Source organism: Gadus macrocephalus, chromosome 19, assembly GCF_031168955.1.
Source record: "Gadus macrocephalus chromosome 19, ASM3116895v1".
In the NCBI taxonomy this organism is placed as follows: domain Eukaryota; kingdom Metazoa; phylum Chordata; class Actinopteri; order Gadiformes; family Gadidae; genus Gadus; species Gadus macrocephalus.
In genome coordinates, this window is record NC_082400.1 from 10,939,504 (window position 1) to 10,964,899 (window position 25,396).

General features: G+C 45.3%; 1 protein-coding gene across 1 annotated transcript in view; it reads right to left on the minus strand.

The window, feature by feature from the left end:
* Positions 1-25,396, minus strand: part of atp5f1c (ATP synthase F1 subunit gamma) — a 341,300-nt gene that overhangs the window by 253,938 nt on the left and 61,966 nt on the right. The window lies entirely within an intron of this gene.

The window sequence follows — 25,396 nt, forward strand, 5'->3', positions numbered from 1 at the left end:
GGTGGAGAGGGGGTGTGTGGGGGGGGGGGGGTAGACAGTTGAGTCATATTTCAGGGCTGATTGGAACTGACAAAGTGTTATTGGAGGGACGGTTCCCCACAGCATTGTTTGCTTTACAAAGTCACGGCCGGATTTATTATGACTGAAAAACATTAGCGGGATCGGAAGTCGGGGGGGTCTGGCTGCAATGTTAGGGATACAGAGAAAGAGGGGGATAGAGAGGTAAAGACAGGCATCAGGAGAGCTAGAAAATAGGTGGTAGCACAAGGGTGAAAAAAAAAGTTTGGGCAGAAATACAGAGATGTATTAGGGGTGATACAATGTTAATTGTTTAAAAAAAAGTGACGACGAGTGCACTGCAGATGGCGGCTGCGCAGAAAGGCAACCACTGAGCAACAGGACTATAAAGCTGTCAGCGCGCCCAGGCCTATATTTATCCGTGGCCCCACTTACAGAGACAAATGGCCAACATTCTGCCACCTTTTAGTGCTATAGCCGTCGCCGCTAACCACACTGCGGAGATATTAGCATGGATTCCCGTGAGTTAGGAAAACCTCCTTTTCATCGCTTTAAGTTTCCCGCTCGATCCATCTTCCATTATGAGTTTGACCCATCTTTCTTCGTGTTTATTTTTGTTGGTCTTTATTTGGTGACAGAAACTGTTAACGTGGCCTAACAGTGGCCTTTAGGCGCCGTATAGATGTCAGCGCTATAGCGACAGTTTGCTAGCTGTCATGTCCAACGTAGCGAACCGACTAGGAACTCTGAGCGGCGGGTTGTAGCTGTGAGCACAGCTAGAAACAACAGAAGAGTAGGGGGGAAAAGGAACGAGAGCGGGGCACTCTCTCAACCCAGGGCAACCACTCCTGCGGCTAGTGTTTTCATAGTTAATGGAGGCTAAGCTAGCGGTATTTAGCTAACCTTTGCGTGACCTTCCCTCACGCCCGTTACCGCTGCTAACGCCGAGGCTATTGTGGGGACCACTGCACAGAGAACCAGGGTTGTGATGAGAAGGGGGTGGGGGGCGAGAGGCAGGGGGACGGGAAGTGGAAAAGGGAGTGGAGAATGGAGTGACAGAATTGGACGTGCGAGCGAGGCTTTGGCTAGCCAGCGCTGTCCCGTGTTGTCCTTTCGTCTGGAGCCGCGAAACGGGGCCGACCACGCACTAGGACTACCCATTTAACAACTCCCATGTGGATGGAGGGTTTCAGCCGTAGCCAACATGCAGCAGTAGGGGTGGCCCCCATGGGAGTTGGAGCAAGTACCTGAAAAAGTGTAGCATGACCACAGCCGTCGTGAATTGAAGCCAAAACACTTGAAAAGGCCAGTCCAATACTAATAGCTGTAATGCAACAAACAGACTTCTTGATATACGTGACCTGATGGAACCTGTCCATCTTGTTAATGTGAGCCAATAGGGGCCATTTTGTTTAGAAGGCTTCAAAAAGTTATCGGATTGCTGCAAAGCTCGTGTTTCAGTCCTCTCAAACTTCTGCTCCTTCTAAATACATTGGAAGCTGCCAATTTCATTAATATTGATTAATTAATGGATGAATTGGGTTTGAATCCCTCAGTCTGATTTTGAATCGCATATAAAACAGTCTTTCAAACAGAATGTTTAATCTTTGACTGATGTTATCATAGGCTAGCCCTAGTGGATGATACGTGGGTAGCAGGATATGCAAATGGCGTAAGATCTATTCAATCTGGATGGTGATATAGTGGAGAAGCGGGATTAGCAAATGAGTCCATTACTTCTTGTGATATTGTTATAAATATAAACGCTTTGACAACAAAAAGCTGAATTTATTCCGTGGAGCGGAATTCTGTCATATTGTACCGAACTGCGTGCATGTTTTGTGTTCAATCTTGTGCGTTTGTGTGTGTGTGTTTGTTGGAAGGGGAGGGGTGTTGGAGGGGCAATAGGGGTTTCCTCTGTTTCCTGCCCAGGGGCTGTTTTTTTTTTCTTGATCCATGTAAGCTTGGCAGCATCTCGTCTCACACATTCACTCTGTCACACACACACACACACACACACACACACACACACACACACACACACTCAGACAAGAACACGCACACACGGAAGCACACACACACATGAACACGCACACACACACACAGATCAGCTGAAGGCTTCAAAGCCTGGCCTGGGCTGTTGGACGGGCCGGCGGATCCTACATTGGGCAAAGACCTCCACTCTGATTCTGCATCTAGTCGAGGGAGTCGGGGGGGTGTCTGATCCCGAACATGGGTTTGAGATGAGGAGGAGATACAGGCGGGGAAAAGAGACAGAACTCCTGCCAAACGCCAGACTGAACCATGCAGATAAAGAGCGCGAGAAAGTATAGGAAAGAGGGGGAGAGGGATGGGAGAGGGAGCAAAGAAGGGCAGACGCTAGAAACGAGGGGGGAGAGTCAGAGAGAGAGAGAGAGAGAGAGAGAGAGAGAGAGAGAGAGAGAGAGAGAGAGAGAGAGAGAGAGAGAGAGAGAGAGAGAGAGAATGCAATTAAGTGCGGGAAAGAAGGGAGAGTGGACAGGGATGTGCAAAAAGAGGGGAAAGAAGGAGAATAAGGAGCTGGGGGATTGGTCAGATGATTGAAAAAGAAAGAGAAAGCAGAGAGCTTGAATCAGAGAGAGAGAAAGAGCAAGAGTGAGTGATTGGTTGGGAGGGAGAGAGAGTGGGAGAGAGAGAGATTGCCTGGCAAGTGTGAAGCACCTTGGCTGCCTGGTGTGGGGGGAAAGCTCTTTTGCGAGGGAGAGATCCAGCAGGCCCTGAGCATGAGCTTCCATTGCCAAGGGGGCGAGCTGCATAACAGATCTCAGAGAGAGCGAGAGGGAGAGATACAGAGAGAGGGAGGGCGAGGAAATTATGAAGGCAGTGAGGTGAGGACAACCAAACACACTGCCCAGAAACAGAGAGAGATATGGAGAAAGACAGGGAGTCAGAGAGACATGGAGTAAGATAGACAGTCATAGGAAGCTATGGAGAGATAGATTTTGTGACATACTGTATAGACCAGCAGACAGATAGACAGGCATAGAGAGAGAGGCAGAGAGGCATCGAGAGGGAGACAGCTAGACAGACTGGCAGAAGGAGGGTCATGACACACACACACACATCATCATGTCACGTCATTGGTTGTTTGTTTGAAAATAATTCACATCCTGTTTTTTGGGGGGTAGATGGTGTATCCACATCCGCCCCGTAAATCTGACCAGAAGTTACCGGTTCAGAGATTAAACATACAAACACACCCTAAAATGGGATCGGAAAATAAGTCCAACAACCCATCCGACTTTTGATGTAGGGCTTTTAAAGTGCCATTTTTTTTATTTTGTATTGCTTCCTCCCTGATTAAATCCAATCCAAATAAAGTGATTCATTGGACCAAGGTGGCAACAGGGACCCTCATTTAAACCAGCAATGTTTTGAGACGGTGACCAAGTCGTCACCGTCTCAAAACATCTGAAATCCTTGAACTCCAGCGACACGTGGGCCTCCCCCGTTCACTGCCCCCCCCCCCCCCCCGCCCCCAGTCCGTAGTCCCTCTGAAACACCGAAGCCAATGAAAAAGGGGGCTGGCCTTTTCCTTTCTGGGTGATTTTTTTGAAGAGGGAGATAAGTTCAGGCACTGATCCCTCATGTGGGTTAGCCGCCTGGGTCACAGGGTCACCGCAGGGTCGGCCTAGATGTGCTGATCTAGCGGCGATTAGCCTAATACGATTAGCCGCGATACGACACGCTAGCTAGCACCAGGTGTGGATGAAGGAACTCTGTGGTCGTCTGCCTGGGAGGGAAGGTGGTCTCCGGGGGTGGTTTTTGTTTTTATGACACGCGTAGAAGAGGAACATTTCAGTTTGATACACTTTGTTGAGACTTTGGTCAGATAGTCAAAAAGTCTTGTATTTATTTTATACCTCCAATGTGTGATGCACTTGAGTGGGACTTTGGTCATGTAGTTAAGTGTTTTTGTATTCATGGGTTAAAAAATAAGTTGCTGAGCAGAACACTGAGCAGAGTAACGAATAAATCCAAAAACACAGAATACAGAACAGAAATACAGACCAAGAGGGCAGTTGAGGACTGATGCCTACTTGACCTTTGACCCTGTGGTAGCTGGGAGTCCCGATAAGTTGACTCGGCAGTCAGACGCTGTTGGTTCTGTCTAGAAATGCCAGCTGTGATATATGTTTTCCTAGGACTGCTGGTGAGAAAGGAAGTGAGGAGGGGGTGGGGGGGGGGGGGCTTTGAAAAAGGAGGGAATACCATTTATTTTTTATCTGACGGCCAATACCGGAGTCTGCACGAACCACACGGCTTCAGTGAGCGCTGGGCTGACAGTATGTATATGAAATATGTGCTACCAATGGCAGTTTTTAATTATATTTATATATTTCCGCCCCCCCAAATATATCTATCGTTATAGTCTCCTGAGGCATGTTTTGAGTGAACATATTGTTGGGCAGAATTAGTCAACAAACAAAAATCTAATTCCCGTTCTTATGCTGTTAAGAGATATTGTCTGTATTTCATTGATCTTGTGATTCTAATTTAGGGATGAGCTGATCTTTCACTTTCACATTCCAAGAACCTGGCATTCTCAAATATAAGGCACATCTGTGCTTAAATTTGTAATCACCCCATTACATTTAGTTCACTTAAATTAAACTCATTTCTAAAGGCCATCCAGGGACGGTTCTTGCGCGAGTGTATCAGAATGCACACACACGCGCATGCACGTGGCAGTCAGTGTGAACATAGAGAGGGTGAGCGAACAAGGCTGTATTGATGCAGCAGGTCTGGTGGGCGCAGGTGTTTATGACACTCCGCCTCGCATCTCGTATCTGCTTGTCTATCTGTCCCGTCTGCTCATCAGTAAGAGAAGTACGCTTTGTTGCATCACACACACACACACACACACACACACACACACAGAAACAGGCACACACACACACTCGTGTTACCTCAACAATACACCGTTTGGACTCCCGTGCAGACCGGCACTTTGACCTGGTTTCCTGCAAAGGACTGTGGGAATAACCCTGGTGTAGATTTACAAACACTAACTGCTGTTTTCTCTGTTCATATCTAAGCCAAATCAGTTTATTTTCAATTCATGTAATCACTAATTACTAGTTAGCTGAAAATCTATTTTAAGTGTCCCTTTATTTGTATATTTTTATGTAAAATTAAATAGATATCCAAGTCACTTTATGTACTTATAATTTAGTGAGTCAACATTAAGTCATAATATTTTTGGTTTAAATCTATTATGCTGATTTATGAGTGAATTTATTCAGAAGATGTATGTTATTTACTTTCGTTTGCTAGTTTTGTACAGTTTCCCTTATTCTACTCTTGTAACTGCAAATATTTAAACTTTACGGAACATTAATTGAACTATAAAACAGATAAATTGCAGCCCCCCAATAATAAACATAAATGAACACAACGACAACAGCAACACAAACTGATCAGCATTCCCATGTCGGGAGTTGCTTCTCGCGCTACACGGCTAGCTAGCCCACCCTGGACCCTATCCGAGGCTCTATTCTCAGAGAGAGAGAGCTCCACAAAGTAGCCCCTGTTGGAACACCTGGATGCCCCAGGAGCCCACCTCCTGGACCCCGAGGTCCCGGGGCCACAGTCGGGGCATCCTCCACGCAAACCCAGGGGCCGCGGGGCCCTTTGTCCGTGGGGCGCCGTGCCTTATCGTGTTCCCTGCTTCCACACGGCGCGCTGTAAGCAAATACCGCAACTACACGGGGTCCTCGCGGCGATCCCGCCCGCAAGTGTAAGAGCCTAAACGCAATTCATCGGGGGGGGGGGGGGGGGGGGGGCGAACGTGATCCGTGAGTGCGTGTGTGTGTGTGTGTGTGTGTGTGTGTGTGTGTACGTGTTCGTGCGTCACAGACTGGACATCCACGGCGGACACTGTAGCTTGAGATGAATGGCACACCTGGATCCTTCAGGAGCTCAGCCCCCCCAGCCTGAATCCCCTGACCCCCCAACCTTTCACCTGTAACTGTAAACCTGCAAATACTGGAATAGCACAGTAATGAAGACGCCCCAGTACAGCTTTTATGTGTGTGTGTGTGTACGTGTGTGTGTCATCCGTGGACTCCCTATTACCTCGGAACCACCAAGGTAATACCGCTCGTTAATTGAAAACGCAAAACTTCCGTTGCACACACACAGGACCGGACCGAACAATAGTCTTGTTTTGTCCTTTGGTCCGCCTCGAACAAAGGACCCAGGAAGTGTGTAAAAAAAAAAAAACTGCAGAGACCAGCTGCAAAGTACATTAGGCCGGACCGGGAGTTCCGCCTAGCGACCGATGAGCTCGGAGAGTGATTGGGTTCTGTGGTGAGCTCATTAGAATGAGCCAGAACAAGAGCCTGGCGCGTTGAGAGCGCCGTCAAGCTATTGCTGGTCTCATTGTTAGCGCTTCCCGTCGGTTTGGTTTAGGTTGGGGTGGACTTTTTTTTTGTTATTCTTTGGACATTCTCGCCTGGGGACTAATCCGCCCGTCAACACTCGCATTAATGGCCTAATTGGTCCCTTCTCGTCCAGTCACAACGCAGGGCCCCCCGAACACCATGGAAACCGCTAAGCCCCCTGAGCGACCTCTCACTCACAGCCGGACAGAAAGTCTTGCGTGCTGCCACGGCAACGTGTCTCTGTTAATGAAACGCGGACAGACCCGAATACACACGTCAACAAACACACACACACACACACACAGTCACACACAGGCGTACTGTATTTCACGTCTGTGATCCTTCACGGACACACATACGCAGGATCACACACAGACACATACACACATGTCGATGTGGGCACACACACACACACACACACACACACACACACACTCAACAGACATTTACAAGCACTCACACACTACCCTTGCACTCATTCAGTAATTCAGTAATTTCTATTTCTTCTCATCAGTGACACTAGAAGTACAGAGGGATGTGCACTGGGTTTACGGGTTTAACGTAACATAATATGCTGTCAGGCGTCGGGGAGAAATAATGATAATTGAAGGAAAAAGGCCGGATTACATGGAGTCTGAAAGGAAAAAGGACATCCACTTGGGGAAAATGTCAAAACGTACAGAAATATATATCCGTTTTTGGACTTGATTCATCATTAAGTGCCTGCAAGTGTCTATAGATTATGTCAACATGAATAACTTAAAACACTGCACGACCGTCCGACGTGGAAGAACGGGCTCAACTCAGAGTGCTTAAGAGTGGGTCCTTACTGCCAAGCCAAACCAGCAATCAATGGCTGCCTCTCGTATCCCACTGACGTCCAATTTAAAAAAGGTTTAATGTACGCTCGCATTAGAGAGAAAGAGATAGAGCTTTCTACGTAATGTGCATGTCGATACGCATGAACTCATTGTCAAAGGCATCATCATCATCCTCATCGTCGTCGTCATTATCAATAAAGGATCCCTGGTGATGACATCACTAACGTGGATTGGATCGAGCAGTCTTGTTGCACAGGGCAACTAAACAAAACAAACAGAGGTCTTAGGTCATGAACCCACGTCGCTGTCGCAGAAACCAGTTAAAACCAGCAGGAACCCCTAGACCTCACTCTACCCGTCTCTCTCTCTGTCCTGCCTCTCTTTCCCCCCCCCTTCCTCTCTTTCCCTCTCTCCATGTATCTATCTCTCCCCCTTTCTCTCTCCTTTACCCAAACATGGATTAACTATCGTGTCGCCGTGGCAACAAATCACACTACACATTAGCGTTGCCGAGTTAGCTAGCCAAAACTTGGTGAGCATAATGCATTCAAAAACTTCATCCCCACTTTCGAAACTCTTCACAGATAACGTTCATTGCAATTAGGTTGACGTGCGGCCGGGTGTCAAACAGAGTGAGAGCACAACACAGAGAGAGAGAGAGAGAGAGAGAGAGAGAGAGTTTGGGAGTGTGTGTGTGTGTGTGTGTGTGTGTGTGTGTGTGTGTGTGTGTGTGTGTGTGTGTGTGTGTGTGTGTGTGTGTCAGGTAAAAATGTGTTGGCCCCGCGCGGAGAGAGGTCAACCACAGTGCGCACAGCGCTATCAGCGCACCAAGAGGTTTTAGCCGGCTAAATTAGGGAGATTAGCCGTGTGTGAAGCGTCTACAGGTGGACACGGTTATTTCATCATTTCCTAAACTTTAATTAAATCAGCGATAGAGAGAGGAGAGGGAGAGAGAGGAGGGGGAGGGGGTGGGGGAGATGGGAGGTGAGAAGGCTGGGGATAAGGGAGATGGAATAAAGCAGAGCTAGAGAGAGAGAGATGTTTGAGAGGGCCATGAGAAGAAGGAGGCAGCGTGACTGCATTTCCGACCAGTCGAATGACTGGCAGTTTGTCTACTCAATTGTTTAATATTCATAACTCTTATAGCTCATATTAAGAAATATTGTCCAACATATTGACAGACAGACATAGACCAAGACTAAACAAAACACAGTTCATTTGTCTATAGTCCCAACGATGACTGAACTACAAACACATGAACAATGGCATACATGTGGCGGGTTTTCTCCCACACACACACACACACACACACTGGTGCTTTGTGACCACCCCAGCCTATTGACCAAAGGTTAGGGCTCACTATGGGGGTGAGCAGAGAGTGTGGTCTAGCCGAGGTAAGTCTCTGCATGTGCGTTGGAGGAAGGGAGGGGGGCGAGAGAGCCCGGCATGAGTGAGAACGAGAGAGAGAGGCCGGTGTTTCTTTTTTCGTGTGTCTATGTGTGTGTCTATGTGTGTGTGTGTGTGTGTGTGTGTGTGTGTGTGTGTGTGTGTGTGTGTGTGTGTGTGTGTGTGTGTGTGTGTGTGTGTGTGTAACTGAAGCTGTCACTGGGCTCGGGGGTCACCTCCCCAAAGCACGCCGGCTGTCTCTTTTAATAGACTAAACACATATGTCTCTCTCCACCACCACATGACCAGGAGCGAGCGAGCGAGCGAGCGAGCGAGAGAGAGAGAGAGAGAGAGAGAGAGAGAGAGAGAGAGGGAGGGAGGGAGGGGCGGGGGGGGAGGGGGAGGGGGTGGCGGCCATGAGCCTGACCTGTCCCTCCTGACGATTTCCCTGATGGATAAAAACGGAGATTGACCAAAAATATGAGACGGCCCCATTTGGCCCCCCTGTCGTATGGCGGTATCTTCTAGATTTCAGTTCACACTGGAGTCAGTTACTTTGTGTCAGTTGGGACGGAAGTCGCAGCCATCGGTTTATTGATCACAGATAAGAAGTGAAGAAATACTCATGTGAACGAACACAACATTAACGGTAAAATGTTTCAGTCAGATTTGGAATTCAACGCTGCATCTCAAATGTGTACTTGTGCAAAAAGTGAAACCTGTTGACAATTCTGTGCGAGGCCATGCGTTTCTCATCAATATGTGTTCTCTTCACTTGATCACAGCGAGCTGACAGACTCAGATACAGATACAACACAGGGCGATACAAGGGAAGACGAAAGAGCTGGGTGGCGATAATCAAAAGAAAACAACTGAAAGGGGCCCACAAACGGTGCCCTGAGAGACACCCATGTCAAGATACCACACAGTAGTGTGAGAGGGATTTGGGGAGAGTTTGGGGTGGAAGGGGGGGTTGGGAGGAAAGAGAGATATGGCTAAGGGCAGCGGAGAAGACAAAAGAGACATAAAAGTGTGTTGGCAGCCATGATGGAAGAGAAAAAAGGGTTGAGGGATGGGAGGGGGGCTACGTCTGTGTGTGAGTGTGCACGACACAAACACACACGTATATACAGAGTTCGGTGCCGTTGTGAGCCACGCCATGCTGTTGAACTTGGCCTTGCCGCGGCTCCGCCGTAACCCGATACCCAGTAACAGAGGGGCCCTGGCAGACATTGGGGGTAGGATGGGGGGGGGGGGGTCTGGGGAGGTGGGTGGGGTGTGAGGGGCAGGGGGGTTTGGGAGTTCACAGTGAGGCCCGCTGGGACCCAGGGTGCATTTCAAACCCATCAGTGTCAGTTAGTTGACTAAGTGGTGACATAATCACCGTCGCCGCGGCCGTCCCTCTGGGAGCCAGAGTGTGGGGGGTGGGGGGGGGGGGGAGAGAGACAGAAGGACCCCCCCCCACACACACACACACACACCCTCCTTCTCCTCCCAACCCCTGGTATACCCCTCACACTCTCTCACACACACACACACACACACACACACACACACACACACACACACACACACACACACACACACACACACACACACACACACACACACACACCCTCCAGTGGGGGCAGCCGTTCTTTCGTAATGTTCTTTTGCGCGGGTTGGTGTTCTTAGTGGAACCTGTCTTTTGGATGACCTCATTCTTCCATCATCCAAGTTTTGGGCAGTAGTTAGCGCAACAGCGCTTCATCGGTGCTTGCTAACTTTTTTAGTTAGCGAGCGAAGCTTGTTGCCGTTTCCTGTGTTGACCACATGAGTGGTGCGGAAACAAAGTGATGGGCTCACAGGAAGAGACGATCCACGTTCTATAAAAAGATGCAAGCAAACTCGGAGGCAAACTTAGATTTTTTCGCCTTGACTTATTCACATATTTTTCCGTTAAATACTTTCATAATAGTGTGCATTCGGTTTTTCGTCCCACAGTTCCCTGAAAAAATAAGTGTTTTTTATTTCTGTTATCTTAATGTCAGAAGGCCATTCCCTGACACATTAAAAAAACTCCCTTCAAAGGTTGAGATCAATTAACTTTGAAAAACAGGAAATTGTCTGATTTCCACCAGAGCACCCCCCCCACCTCCCCGGTAAGACCACATAGACTAGGATGTGGGCAGGAGTGTCTCTCACCAGCCGACTTATCTGCTTTACTCGTGCCGGCATGCATCAAAGAACACAGATGAGAAAGCTAGCACGCTAACTTCCCCTTCATTTTCTTCTTTTTTTATATCATGGCCACGGAAGCTATCTGGATTAAATCCCCACCAGAGACACCACACGGCCTCCGTTCAATCTCAGTACAGATGTGTATCGAAGCTTTTTTCCTCTCTCTCTCTCCACCCTCTCCCTCTCTCTCTCTGCCACATTATTAAGATGTTTTCTTTCAAATTATCATTCATCATGCAAAATCAGTATTGATTACATAATAGTCAATCAATTTTTGAAATTAAGCATCCCTGTCAATGTTGTTATTTTGGATGTGCATAGCTAGCTTCCACCTCTGTAGGCTTGAATTTCCCATGTTAGATTATTTGATTTGATATCCATAAAAAGCAGAGGCATAATACTTCGCTTTTCTGCTCATATGCGAAGCTCAATTGGTATCCGCTGTGGTATTTCTTAATAAAAAGATGTAGCCTTTGTTTGAAGAGGGAGAATTATCCATAATATCTTGAATGATCGTGTATTTAAGTAAGGGGTATGCCATGTTGGCTGTTGTACTAAATCAGCGAGTTTTTTTCCTGTTGATTTTGCTATATCGTTTAAGTTGTGATCATCTTGTACAAAAAAAATATGTAACATTTAAAAAGCCTTTCAATGTATATTATAATTGTGTTATATTATATGATTGGAATATCATACAAAATCATGGTAGGCTATTTAGATCATATGAATTAACAGATAGCAATAATATTTTGGATTCCTCATTTGTTCGTATCCTGCGATCTTCTTTGGTTTGGGAATGAGTACTATCTACAGCCACACATTTCTCTCCTGCAAGATGGCAATATAGGTAGGGTTTGTTAGTATTCATACGTAAGATTTAACACGATAAGACACAACACACTTCACGGAACGATACATTCATCTTAACCTGCTACAACTACAAACGATTTTTGTACAATTCTTTCTCTGCATCTAAGCCTCCTCGTCGAGCCACGAACGTAATAAAACTTTAGATAAATATCTGGATGGTAATGTAAACAGTCGCTTCCTAGGCCCCTGCTGTTATCTCCCTGTGCTATCTATGATGGACAAGACAAAAAGGATTATTAAACAAGGGGCCATAAGAGCACTAATAGCCAATTAAGATACTCTCTGTACCCTGCTATCACAGAGTATCCAAAGTGGCTATCGCCTTCCGGAAGGGCAACAGAGGGAGCACGAGCAGAAGGTAGCGAACGCGGGTCTGCAAAAACAAAATAAATGCAGACAGAGAGGTGAGGCTGATGACTGCTGAACGCAGGAAAGTTGTGAAGTGGAACTGGCCTGTTTGACTACGTGTGCGTGTATGTGTCTGTGTGTGGGTTTAAATGACAGGTATGAAAATAGTGAGTGACACTAGATGGCACTAATGAATGGTGCTCACGTTGCACTGTTTCTCAGTTGAAAGTATTACAATAATACACGTTATTATTTGTACACTTGCTTACAATTATACAAAATTATATTTTGTATGCTTGTAATTGTAATTTATTCCATTGTAATTGTTTTATTCCTGTGAAGAAAACGCAAAGCTGAATACAATAAATAATGGTCCTCTAGCATTTACCAAAAGCGCTGATAAAAATATAAAGAAATGATCACAGGCCCAATGAAACTTGTGTACAAATAAACAAATAAACGCAAACGTAAAGAAAAAAACAACAGGTCTGCTAACCACAAGATAGATGGATGTATACTCTATTGATCCCCAGGGACCATTCAAAGTCACAGTAGCTTGAGGACATCACAGACACAGCATACACATACAACATAAACAAGATAATAAAACAGAATAAAATATCCACATGGATAATATGGACGACAAAAGTGCTACAACGCCAGTTGACAGCGGTCGGACCGAACCCTCGCTGCGTAGCACTGAGCTTGTAACGTAATCTTACTCTCCCCTCTCCAGATACGGTCGAAAGCACGTCAGCCCAGCGGAGAACCCGGAGCACTCGTGTCTGAGAGAGGGTCTGACCTGGCGGTGATAGGACCAGCTGGGGTGGGGGTCGGAGATACCCATACTGTGTTGGTGGTGGAGGTGCTTCTCAACCCCTATTGGTCACTTCGGCCCCCTGTAATCGCCCATCTGGGGGGGTGAAGGGGGGGGGGCTCCTGAAGCTATACTACCAAGCAAACGTGCACCACCTTCCCGTCTTTCTTTCTTGTCGGACCTTATCGCCGACCGCGGTTTAATCTGCCCCCGTCCTGATAAGATATGTATGGCTCTGTGTATACATGTGACACACACACACACACACACACACACACACACACACACACACACACACATGCCATCCAGCCGCAATGTTCCGCAGGCGACTCAATATCTGTATCACATGTCTGCCCTGTTATCATTTCAAGGTAATTCTTCAACACATTTTTTTTCTTCTCCCTTCCTCTCCTTTTTTTATCGACTTTTTGGAGATTTACAGTAGGACCGACTTTCGGTTCCCTTCGAGAGCCTAAACGAGAAATACGAGTGTCGTTTAAAATGATCAGGATATTATCGCTTCACATATTGATGAATAAATAGTGGGTTTGGTGTCAGGATATACTTGAATATATATATATATATATGTACTTGATTTAAAAACAACAAAGTCAATTCTGCGATGTAAATGCATTGTATTTATAATGCCTGATGTTTTTCGTCAGTTGACAGAAATCCCCAGCTTGACACGTATTATTTTCGGAAGATTATTTTCCACATACACCCCCCCCTTCCCTAACCCCGCTGATGAAGGATCCAACTGTGTTCTCACAGGCTATCACTCATTACCATATCAGCTACTAATAACTGAATCATCACGTTTCATAACTTTTTGGTCTGGGGGCTCAATCCCCTTTCTTCACATTTCTCTAACAGGTGCGAAAAGCAAACCATATTATCATACCAGTCATTTATGAACTGAAGTGTATATGAACTCTTACGCAAGGCTGGACAATCCCTATACGACGGAAATAAAGGGGAAATATGATAGCATCAAATGGAACCAATTGAACTAATATCTCCCCGCTAGAAGCTTCTCTAGAGTGTGGTGAACCACAGAGCAAGGAAGAGAAATGTAACGGAAAATTGCAACAGACACTGAGAAATTGGCAACATAAATGCAAACTTTAATGTTTAATGGCTGCTCAGAAATTTTATAAAGACAGAAGGACCTTCTGCAATCGTTTTGTATTTGTTAAAGGTGTTTAAATTTGTTAAAAGGGTTTAACATGGAAGGTTTTTGACGTAGCTTTGTGGCTCACCTCGTCTAGAGGTTAAGGTGCTATCTAGGTTATGTACAGCTTTCAACCTGTGCTGCTGCGCTACCACGTCACCCCACTCGCTTTCATCGTACTTGTCTGTCTTCGCACAAAATCTAAAGTTGAATAGTTTAATGTTTTTATAAAAAATACCCTCATTGCATCGTCACATGCTGACAAGGCACATTTGGGGAGCGATTTTAGTGTTGACGGCGGTGGAAAGACGAGGCGGTAACAAGAGAGGGAAGGAGAGAGAGGAGTCCCTGTCTGCCACAGTTGGCCCCGCGCCCATCTCTTTATCGCCGCGGCAGCCAAGGAAAAAACAAACCAAATATGTTTACAACACACCGATAAGATCCTCCCCCACCCCCAGCTACAGCTTCACAATCGGCGTTAATAGGTGAACACGCATACAAACACACCCACGCACACATACAAAGAGAGACAGTTAATATTACAATATTGAGTTGTCCCCATAATCGTCACATAGACGAACTGTTGGCGATTGGCATTGCAAAGGACCAAGATGCAAAGGACTCTCTCTCTCTCTCTCTCTCTCTCTCTCTCTCTCTCTCTCTCTCTCTCTCTCTCTCTCTCTCTCTCTCTCTCTCTCTCTCTCTCTCTCTCTCTCTCTCTCTCTCTCTCTCTCATGTATGAGCAACATCTTTTGCATTTGCACTTTGAACATCATTGTCATTATTATTACCATTTATTTGAGCAGTTCAGACAGTCAACCGTTTTCTTTTTAACATCTACATTTGCTTATCAGATGAAGGGGGTGGATATTGATTTCTTGGTCGTTCTGTGATAAGATATTTTACAAAGCGCACCCTTCTATGAGCTCTCCTGAATTTTCTCTCCCTCTCCCCCCACCTGCCCCTCCCTCCAATCTGCCACAGTCACTTCCAGCCATATCAAATGCTCCCAAACACACTCCAAACCCCTGAACCTGCATGGCGACAGACATGTCAAAATTCACTTCAGACAGTTTTGTATTTTTTTCCCCTGTCTCTCGCTCTCTCTCTCGCTCTCTCTCTCTCTCTCTCGCTTTCTACCCAATACAACAAAACAGGAAATGCTGATTTAATAAAGTGAAAGTCTGTGAAGCCTACAGTGCAGGCTGGTCGCCGCACGTCAAAGCCTAGCTAACAGCCCGCTTCCTCGGCCTGCCCCGAAGTTCCTCAGTAAACACTTTGAATTGAATAGAGTGCTCTCTCCTTCTCTGTGTGTGTGTGTGTGTGTGTGTGTGTGTGTGTGTGTGTGTGTGTGTGTGTGTGTGTGTGTGTGTGTGTGTGTGTGTGTGTGTATAAGTATGTGTGTGTGTGACTGAGTAATATAGTTTGGATGTGTCTGCTTGTATGTATGTGTGTCTGGACGTCTTTCTGAATCCATTTTTTGTTTGAGTGTGCATGTGTGTGCACATTTTTGCGCGTGTGTATGTGATTGAGCGTGTGTGTGTGTGTGTGTGTGTGCGCCTGTATATTGTGAGTTTCTGTGTATGCGTGCTCTGAGAGGGCTTGTGTGTGCACGTTGGTGTGGGTATGCATGCATTTATGCGTGTGTGTGTGTGTGTGTGTGTGTGTGTGTGTGCATGCAGCAGGCATTAATGGAACAGACTTGAAGGAGCCTGTGAGAGAGTATTATAATGGTGGCTGATGACAAGCTAGCAGAGCTGGATCTGTCTGAGGCCACCGGCAGCACCGACTGTAACTTAAAACACACACACACACACCACCCACACACACACACACATCATACTTTACATGCATACTAAACTCACTAATACATATAGCAAACACTCAGACACACACACTCACCCCAACCACCATGCGCAGCAAATATAAAACACACACATGCATGCATATAACGCACAATAACAAACACACCTATGCGTGTATAACACACACACAAACTGTTGGCCGTGCAAAGCACATAAAAAGACACAAATGAAACACACAACAAACATACGTACATGCATTCCTATAACACACACACACACGCACATACATCACACACACAAAAACGTATACACAGACACACTGACTTCACAGACATAATGCACCCCCATGCACGCCAACACTGATCCAGCAAGAAACATAGACGGTAACTGCACCCACACAAAGAACACTGACTTGCTGTCTGTGTGAGTGAAAGTGTCCCCCTTGCTCTTGGGTGAGTAAATGTGAAAGGCGATAACCTTTTTTTCGGGTCAATTCTGCCGTCGTTCTTTCAGAATAAAGGACAGCCGGTTTCATTCTTAATTGACCCATTCATACGTAGAATACAGTCACTGTGGTATTGGTAGAGGTATATATGTGGTACCAGGTATTGGATATATCCTTTGGTTTCTAAAGGTACATTTTGAAGTTTGATCGTGCTACTTTTCTTTCTTTAGTCTTTTCAGATTTGCTTTGAAATAGAAATAATTTGCGTTCTTCTTTTAATCTCAATGGAATATTTTCATGCATCTTTTCATTGCCTCAAAAAACAATGAGGATTTATACAGCATGATACATATAAGAAAAACAAATAAAACTAAGTAGGTTCATTTCTCAGCATCCGGAAACTTATTCTTTCGCCCTCTCCTTTAATAGGCTTTTTTTTTTAAACCATTTCTACTCCTCTTCTTTTTATTATTTCTTTCCTCGTTCGCTCCGAACTCATTCAGAATAACCCTCCCCCCATAAAGCTGAGTTACAGTTACACCCCCCCCCCGTCCCACCTAGCGAGCCCACGTCTTAAATCCACACACACACACACACACACACACACACACACACACACACACACACACACACACACACACACACACACACACACACACACACACACACACACACACACACACACACACACACATATATCCCCGGCCTATTTGTCATATTTACAGCCTGGGCTGAAAGATGGCCGCCATGCGAAGGAGAGGGCAGCGCAATGCCACCACAAGGTCCTTTCAGAGACCTGTGGATTAATTAATTAACCAGGTTTATTGTATTTATTTATGTATTCTTTCATTGTCTTTATTTATTTAGAATTTGATTTTATTCGTTTTTTACTTTTTACGTTTATGATGTATCCCTACGGCACTTGCTTAATGCTACGCCGTTAGCTTTAAACCTCCCTCCCTTGGTTTTGAAAAATAAAGAAAGAAAGAAAAACAGAAGGAAAAAAAAACATAATAGCAATGGCAAAAGATCAAGACTTTATCAAATCAGAGTTTGACTACAAAGATGTCCCCTTTTTATATATAAGGCTTAGGTATTATCTTTTTTTTTAAGTTAGGTTGTAAAATACGAGAAATAAAAAGGAGGAGATGGGTGAGGGGGTGGGGGGGGGGGGGGGGGGTTATAATCTCAGGCGGGTAGATTAGGTGGATTAATTAGGCTTTTTATTCACCAGGGTGAATTGGTGCCCAACAAGCGTACCCCCATCCCTCCACCAGCACCAACCCCTCCCCTCTGCGATGAGAGGAATTATACTCCACCCTTCATTATTATCATTACTATTTCAGGGTGGAGGAATGCAGCCTTACCTCCTCCGAGAGCCGCCCCAGCACTGTGGCGGAGCACAGAGTCACATCTACGGGTGGACTTCACTGTGTATAAACAGTGGTATCTTAGCTTTGATACCTGCACCTTGCCGTTATTACTATCTTGGTGGATGCTCACTGTATTGTGTTGTGTTGCTGTGCAATGACAATACAGTAGAACCAGATCTAATAATCGATGTATCATAACTAATGTCTAATCTTAATGTAATGCTGAGTGTTTTTTTTCTTTATGTTGTGAAACCGTTTTTTTCCCTTTGAAGACCTTCCGCTTCTTATTAGTTTCCACTCAGATATCTCTCTGTTGGTTAGATCGACAACCAAAGCCGTCTCGAAACCACCAAGCTGACAAACGGAGTGAAAAAACAATTCTGTGAATGTGTTCCTGAGGTGACTGGGTGTTACGGGCCTCTCATAATACATGTCATTGAATGACTCCAGGGTCTCTGACGTGTCTCGGCTACTGAACGCCTTTCACATCATAGAAACAGGGCAACATTAGAGTCTTTCTTGTTATTTCATATCTAAAACAGGAACGAATACGTGCGTTTCTTGTGCGTGATCGTCGAAGATTGTCTATAAAAAGGGTACAATTTGTAATGAGTTGTATAAACGTATCAACAGTGTTGGAGTCCCATTCACATGCACACACACAGACACACACACACACTCAAATAGGAAAACAAGAGAGCCTCAGAAAGAAGAGCAGAGAAAGAATAGAGAGAAGAAAGAAGAGGGAAGATACAAGAGAGAGAATAAAGAAATCAGAGAGAGAAGATAGAAGACTGACAGAAGATAGAAGAGCGAAAGAGAGAGAGAACACACAGAAGAGTGGAAGAACATAGAAGGAAGAGCAGAAAGAAAAAAAGATGGCGGAAGATGTCGAGAGAGGCAAGACGAGCCGAGGACAAACGGAGAGCTGAATCCGGACCCCTTTCTCGTGGTCGGACACAATGCGGCCCCCCTACTCCCCCCCCCCCCCCCCGCCGGGAGGAAACCAGCATCCCCCCCCGCAGTCAGGTGACGGCTTGGGGAGTGGGGGGAGGTGGAGGGGTGAGGGGGTGTACATTTGCATCTCACAGGCCAGGTGAGAGAGGACGAAACGCTTGACTGGCCAAATGTTCGATACCCATCTGGTAGAGTGGGGCCGGGGGGTCTTTCTCCCTTCGTCTCCCCCCCTCACGGGGTTAACCCTCATGTGGGGTGGAGGTTATGGAGAACATGTGTGTGTGTGTGTATGCATATTTTTGTCTCTTTGTGTTCAAGTGTTTGTGTGTGTGTGTATGTTTGTGTATCTGAATGTTTGTCTCTCTTTGTGTTCGGGTGCGTGTGTGTGCGTGTGTTTGTGTGTATTGAATGAGTGTGTTGCACCAGCTTTAAGCAGTGAGACCTGAGCCTCGGGGAAGAGAAGGTACTGAGCGGGCTCACTGCGATGCTTTACACTGCAGGAGAGAAAGGACAATACTAGCAGTTCGTAGGAAGAGGCCGGTCGCCACGGAGACGATGCTCACAGCCTATTGGAGTCTAAGCCGATACAATATAAACGCAAGGGGTTGTTGAGATAACAATATTGTACAATAATGATATGCAACCGTTAACATAAATATGCTGTAGGTATGACAATGATGCTGTAGGTAAGCCAATATTTAAGTTTGTAATTATTCTAAAATAATTAAACTTATCAAATAGAAAATATATCAAGCATCAAGCATACATATTTAGATCATTTGAGTAAATCACTTATTTCAATAATTATTTTTAATGTTAACCAAAAAATGAATGAAGCCTTTCATATCACAAATGTTCATTTAATGATCGTAGAATATTTATGAATGAATATATAGCCCTAATATGGATTGTTGATCTTTTTAAACGCATGATGCCTGACAGACCCTAGGTTCTTCTTCCCCTGAAAGTACTTCATAACTTTCTCATTCTGCGCATTAAAACTAGGTCAAAAGGGATTTCCTGCTCTGTCTAAAACCAACACCTGCTCTTTGCAATAGCCTTGTGTGCGTGCATGCGTGTGTATGTGCAAGTTTACTTGCACATACACACGCACACAAGGCAAGTTTACTTGCACATACAATTTGACTACTACGTAGTCAAATTGCTTTAACCTTAATGCTTGAGCCTGTCAACACACGTTGTACCATGGTTAATGCAAATAAATGACAGGACAGGCCTGACCTCAAACTTTTCCAAAGAAAACAGTACGGAATAACAAGATGTGAACATGAGTGTTGTTCTGTCGTGCGTTATACATGACTGAAGGCTTATCTTAGTATGCAAGTATTCTAAATGTGGCTTATTTTAAGTGATATAAATTTCGACCAGCACAAACTTTAACTGGTTTCAATTTTTAATCTCCCACTCACCATCAGCCAACCGATCACACTCAATTAAAAATACACTTTACACACATATACGTGTCAAAAACAAAGAAATGTGTACAAAGCAAAGAAAACTGATGCATTAACATGAATTATTTTGATACCGTATTACTTTGATTGAGAACAAACAGTAACACACATACACAAATACCAACCAATTCACACAAACACACACACACAAAGCCCACACCTTTCACACAGACACACACACACACATCGCTGCAGCTTGGCAGTTGCCCCCCTGAGGTAGGTTCAAACAAACTGAAAGTAGGGTTGAGTGGCATGTGAGGGGGGAGGGCCAAAGAGGTTAAGCTTCATGTTTGAAAGTCAGAAACTAAAAGAGAAAATCCCCCCCCAACCCAAAGCCCTCCGACCTGGAATCAGAGATGGGTTCTTAGAACAAAACGAACAGATCGACAGATGGGGTAAAGGGCACAGTTTACCTTAAATGTTATCTCTTTCTTTCATTATTCTCACTTTCTCTGGAACACTGCCCTTTGAGTCAGATTGAGGGGCAACGGCATGTCGGATATTTGGAGGTTTCTCAATGAATAGAGGACAGACAGACGGAATATGTTCTCTCAGCCCGGCCTCCATTCGTTGTTCTCTGCTTTCTAACTCTCTCTCTCCCTCTGTGTGTCCACCTCTCTTTATCGTACCCCAGCCTCCTTCCACACACACAAACACATATAGGCTGAGGAGTTGTTGCCATGGTGACGATCACCTGAATAACACCTGTGTGCATGACTTACATGTTATACCTTGTGAAACTCTGACCTGAGGAGAGAAGGAGAGTTTCTGGAAAAATATTCAAATTATTCTTCTGAATAAATACATAGTCATATATGTGGGCTTTTCTATTTAAGAGGAATAAATGGAAGCATGACTTTTCGATATAATGATTGAGAACTAGAACAGCTACTTGCACCCACACACACATACACATCCATGCTTACACACGTACAAATGCACACACACCCACACACGCATGCAGATGACATACAGGCACTTAAAAGCAAAACAAACATAGAGGGGGTGCAGGGTCACCATCAAACTCAAAGTCCGGGCCTTGAACACACACGCACAGCCCTATACACCACCCTACTCCAACCCACCCATCCATCCTATCCCCCATAAAATAAAAAAATAAATGAAACAGGAGGACTGTAACCTCCAACGGTTGAATTCTGCTCACGAGTCTCTTTCTCCGGCACTGGACTCAGGTCCCGCTGCACCGTGGGAGAGAGAAGAATCACTTCTCCTTAATTACACCCGCAATTACCCGACTACCCAGATACTAATCTGCATTATTCCTTAAAGAAGAAGGAGAGGAAGAGGAGGACGCGAAATGAGCAGAGGGAGGTAGGGAGGGAGGCGTGGATGGATGGAAGGAACGAGAGAGAGAGTGAGCGAGAGAGAGAGAGAGAGAACCGGTGTCTCCACAGGGATTGGTGACTTTCGGAAGGGAAAACAAAAGAGGGGAGACAGAAGCGGACGGAGAGAGAATCTAATTAAAGCTAATAGAAGAGAAAAATAATAGGAATGTGTAGTTGGTGGTAATTACAAAGTTTCAGAGATCCTTAACTACCTTGCAGTTCGGGGGATGATTTTAGTTTGGATTCTTTGAATTTAGTCTGAGTGCAAAATGAGAGCGTGGTGCATAAAACCGCCAAGTGCAAATAAAGTTTTCTCATTTAGGAGCTGGCAGTCCTAACACAAACCAAAATGAGCACATTCGGAGCGTACACGAGCACTTGAAATACCTCAAGTATAAAGTTTTTCATGGTGAAAACCAGAATTTTTATGTATGAAGCCACAACTTCAACCACGAGGAGACAATTGTTTGAGGAAACAAACCCCACCCCCGACGGACCACTAGGGGTGTGTGTGTGACCGAGGAGTGCATGGGGCCCGAGACGAATATATTCACCCTCTTCAAACCTCTTAAAAACTCAACTTTACAGAGGAAAAAAAAGATAATAACTTCTTTGCGGCTCCACTTCTCCACTTCTCATGACAAGTGTGTGTTTTGTGCGCCTAAGTGTGTGTCAGATGTGTGTGTGTCACTGTGCATGCTTTCTTGTGTGTCTCGTGGTGTCATTGAGTGGGTGTTTGTATGCGTGTCTCGTGGTTTAAGTGTGTGTGTGTGTGTGTGTTTTTGTGTATCAGCATCAGGATATGTTTGTGTGAGTTTGTTGGCGTGTCAGTGTCAGGATGTGTGTGTGTACCCGTGTGTGTTTTTGTGCATCTGTGTGTGGTGTCTTGTGGTGCAATTGTGTGTGATTTATGTAGGTCTGTTGGGCTAGTTGTGTGTGTGTATATATATACGCTCGCGCTTGTGTGTCCGGTTCTGTTGTGTGTGTTGACGCTTGTGTGTTTTCTGTATGTGTGTGTCTGTACAGTCGTGTTCACGTGTGTGTGGTGTGTCCATATTTGCGTGTTCACACACACATGTCTTGTGTGTGTGTGCGTGTTTTCAGTGTGAAGCTGGATGCTGCTAGACAGAACATCTGCTCCTTATATCCTTCTGCTGCGTTCCACAAAGTGGTCTCTCTCTCTCTCTCTCTCTCTCTCTCTCTCTCTCTCTCTCCTCTCTCTCTCTCTCTCTCTCTCACTCTCTCTCTCTCTCTCTCTCTCTCTCTCTCTCTCTCTCTCTCTCTCTCTCTCTCTCTCTCTCAGCCGACTGCCACAACTCCCTCTCCAAACACAATTGGGAAAAGAGACTTGTTTATCCAACCATTCAAGTCTCGGATCGGCGGGAGATAACGTCTACAGCTATTTTCTTCTATTTTTTTCCTCTCTCTGTCTCCGTCCGTCCGTCCGTCCGTCTCTCTTTTGGATGGCCTTTTTCCGCCGAGCCACACATCTGTATCTGTGCTCGGCCGTCAAAGAGCTTCCTGCGGCTGATGCAAATGTTTGAATGCAGCCTTTGCAGAGCGCCGTATACACGCAGTATAAACACAAAGCCATGCGGAGAAACGCGACCCACGTCTCTGACTCCCCTCCTGTGCCCCCCCCCCCACCCCCCTGTCCCCCCCCCCGGCCCTGTGCTGGTGGCACGTCTTGGTTGGCTGTTCTATCGTCCGGTTCTTTATTTCTTTACCATTGCTGTATTATCAGCTATTCTCTATGCCAAAGCTATTCGTTTCAAAGTACTTCTATATTACATTAGCATTGCTTTGACTCGTTTTTACAGATGCATTTGTCCAAAGTGACTCAGAAGTGCGGCTGAGGGCAGTACATTCAACAATCAATCATTTAATATTTGGACTATATTTATAGGTTATATTTTAATATTCCATATCCTATTACTATTCTAGCCCAAGACTAGGAATACACCAACGCACGGCCCAAACCTAAGTTCTATAACCGTTTTCATTCTTTCGACTGCGTCATCGACTTTGCTGCATGACACACAATTCATCATATGCACTGCGCTTTTTTTGTATTTGTGATGTTTTTCCTTAATAACTGGACAATCTCAACCCACCCATCATCCGCTCCTTAAGGTCAATGACAAAACCCCAACCGACAGACAAACAAACAAAACCCGGCACGCATTGGAAATGAATAAAAAGAAGAATATGATTTACAACTCAGTGCATCCCAGATAGGAAATGGCTGAAGAATATCTCCAAGCCATGCCATTATTTATTTTTGAAAGCCCCAACTGATTGCCGTCAGAAAAGTCACCCTTCGAGAACGAGTAAAAAGAAAGAGGGGGAAACACACACACACACACACAGACACTGTCTGAAACAGTTCAATAAAGACTCGCCGACGTATGATTTAGATCTTGCTCATATTCTCCCCTCGTCACCAAGATGAATGTATTTGCACAAAATGGATGGAAGGGAAGGGAAAGGCTTTTAATAAATCCACCGTCACCCCCTCCAGCCCCCCCCCCCCCCCCCCCCCCCCCACACACACACATCCCCTGTCGATGACAAGTGGCATTTATTTAAAAAAGACAGCCTGATAAATTAATTTTCGTTATATTATCTAGGAGTACATGCGAGCGGATAATGATGTTGGACTGGGGGGAAAAAAGAACATTTTAGAAACGTGTTTTATCCAGGTGATTTTCTTATTCTTGTTTTGAAAGGCAAAAGAACGAAAGAATTAAAGAATACATTTTGCAACTGTGTCATTTGGTCACCTTCTTGCTATCTTAAAAGGGAAAAATATTGTGTGCGTCAGTAAACCAAAGGAAGCAGCTACTTGATTTTTTCTAAAAGTGAGCAAAAAAATTGAGACGTAACAGGAAAGACAGATCAGATAATTGGCTGAAGGTAACATATTATCCCACACCTGCAGACCTGTGCCGACGCACATAGACCCACAAACACCTACAAACACACACTCGCATACACATGCATGCAAACCGCAGAGACACATAAAACTAAGTACATTTGCAAGAAAAAAAATTACCACGCGAAACCAAGCCGCAAAAAAAACCCTACAAACATCACAACTCAGAGCTTGATAAATTCAGCAACTGCTGAAGCAATCATAATACCCATATCAGCTATATCTCTCTCTAACACACACACACACGCGCACACCACACACGCACCATCTCAACCATGCCGGCAATATCCTTCAGAGGACACAGAATACTAAATGAATCAATAAATCGAATGCCCCGAAACCTCAAATCCATTAGGGGGCGCAATGAGGCGCATATTACTTCAAAATGGAGTCGCATTAAGTGTCAGATGTCCCTGATAAGACGGCCTTCATCATTTGGATTTTTGCTGTGTGTATTTTTCTTTTTCTTTTTTTTTTGTGCCGCTGGCGGTGGCGGCGGTGTTGACTCCTTATCATTCACGTCATGAAACATGCTATCTGTGTCTCTCATCGTCCACTGCTGCATGAAGGAGGCCGAGATAGAGGAGAAGGACGGCGAGAGAGAGAGAGACTTAGAGAGAGAGACTAAGAAAGAGAGAGAGAGAGAGAGAGAGAGAGAGAGAGAGAGAGAGAGAGAGAGAGAGAGAGAGAGAGAGAGAGAGAGAGAGAGAGAGAGAGAGAGAGAGGGGGGATGAGGGCGGAATCAACAAAAATAAATGATAGAAATCGCGGGTTTTTGCGGAGCACACCTATCGTGAGAGCGCACGTACGTTGGCGCCTTCCGTGCGCTCACTCCTTCAGATAAAGAGGGGTCAAAGGTGAGGACGGCGCTCTTATCTTGTTGACTAGTTTAGTCGCATGAGAAAGTGTATCATTGACGGTGAGAGCCGACACTCATTTGAAAACTGCAGACAAAACGATGGTCTGCAAATATATATTGTT